The sequence below is a fragment of the Pangasianodon hypophthalmus genome, chromosome 6 (genome assembly GCF_027358585.1).
Source record: "Pangasianodon hypophthalmus isolate fPanHyp1 chromosome 6, fPanHyp1.pri, whole genome shotgun sequence".
NCBI lineage: Eukaryota > Metazoa > Chordata > Actinopteri > Siluriformes > Pangasiidae > Pangasianodon > Pangasianodon hypophthalmus.
In genome coordinates, this window is record NC_069715.1 from 1,833,303 (window position 1) to 1,835,802 (window position 2,500).

Here is a 2,500-nt window from a genome sequence, read left to right on the forward strand (position 1 = left end):
CGTTCATTTTCAGCGATCGCTGGCGACTAGATGTGGGCGTGTCCCGTGACGCAACAACAAAGTCTATGCAAATTTGGAGCAACTTGGTGCAGCGACTGCCAATGGGAGTGAAGACTGTAGAGCGCACGTGATCCGTGGCTTTAAACACGCTAAACTCGTACACTAATCTTAGCTAATTGGCATTGCGTTTTCGCCGCAGATAGCTAGACGGCCGCAATGGCGAAGGGCATACGCTGCTTCTGCTTCATCACGTATGATATGATATATGCTTATATACAAACTCTCTCCCTACAGAGCGTTTCATTTTAGCTGCATGAAAAGTGATTTGTCGTCGAAAGTGGAATGTTAGCTGTACCACCCACTGATAAATGTTACTATGGCAACCAGTAGTAGGAACGCCTACTCATGACTTCACTGTACAGCGACTGGCGACTTGCAGCGATAAAACCGCTGTATGTGAGAGCGTAGCTTTAATATCTAGATGATGTTAGCTGTGTGTCACTGTGCTAAGCTGTATTCATATACTCATATAGTCATATACTCACATACTGATATACTCATATAGTCATATACTCATATACTCATATACTGATATACTCATATACTGATATACTCATATAGTCATATACTCATATACTCATATACTGATATACTCATATACTGATATACTCATATAGTCATATACTGATATACTCATATACTGATATACTCATATAGTCATATACTCATATACTCATATACTGATATACTCATATACTGATATACTCATATAGTCATATACTCATATACTCATATACTGATATACTCATATAGTCATATACTCATATACTCATATACTGATATACTGATACACTTATATACTGATATACTGATATACTCATATAGTCATATACTCATATACTGAAATACTCATATAGTCATATACTCATATACTCATATACTGATATACTCATATACTGATATACTCATATAGTCATATACTCATATACACATATACTGATATACTCATATAGTCATATACTCATATACTCATATACTGATACACTTATATACTGATATACTCATATACTCATATACTGATACACTTATATACTGATATACTGATATACTCATATAGTCATATAGTCATATACTGATACACTTATATACTGATATACTGATATACTCATATAGTCATATAGTCATATACTCATATACTGATATACTCATATAGTCATATACTCATATACTCATATACTCATATACTGATATACTCATATAGTCATATACTCATATACTCATATACTGATATACTGATACACTTATATACTGATATACTGATATACTCATATAGTCATATACTCATATACTCATATAGTCATATACTCATATACTCATATACTCATATAGTCATATACTCATATACTGATATACTGATACACTTATATACTCATATACTGATATACTCATATACTCATATAGTCATATACTCATATACTCATATACTGATACACTTATATACTGATATACTGATATACTCATATAGTCATATAGTCATATACTCATATACTGATATACTCATATAGTCATATACTCATATACTCATATACTGATATACTCATATAGTCATATACTCATATACTCATATACTGATATACTCATATACTGATATACTCATATACTCATATACTGATACACTTATATACTGATATACTGATATACTCATATAGTCATATACTCATATACTCATATACTGATATACTGATATACTGATATACTCATATACTGATATACTCATATACTGATATACTCATATAGTCATATAGTCATATACTCATATACTGATATACTGATATACTCATATAGTCATATACTCATATACTCATATACTGATATACTCATATAGTCATATACTCATATACTCATATACTGATATACTCATATACTGATATACTCATATAGTCATATACTGATATACTCATATACTGATATACTCATATAGTCATATACTCATATACTCATATACTGATATACTCATATAGTCATATACTCATATACTCATATACTGATACACTTATATACTGATATACTGATATACTCATATAGTCATATAGTCATATACTGATACACTTATATACTGATATACTGATATACTCATATAGTCATATAGTCATATACTCATATACTGATATACTCATATAGTCATATACTCATATACTCATATACTCATATACTGATATACTCATATAGTCATATACTCATATACTCATATACTGATATACTGATACACTTATATACTGATATACTGATATACTCATATAGTCATATACTCATATACTCATATAGTCATATACTCATATACTCATATACTCATATAGTCATATACTCATATACTGATATACTGATACACTTATATACTCATATACTGATATACTCATATACTCATATAGTCATATACTCATATACTCATATACTGATACACTTATATACTGATATACTGATATACTCATATAGTCATATA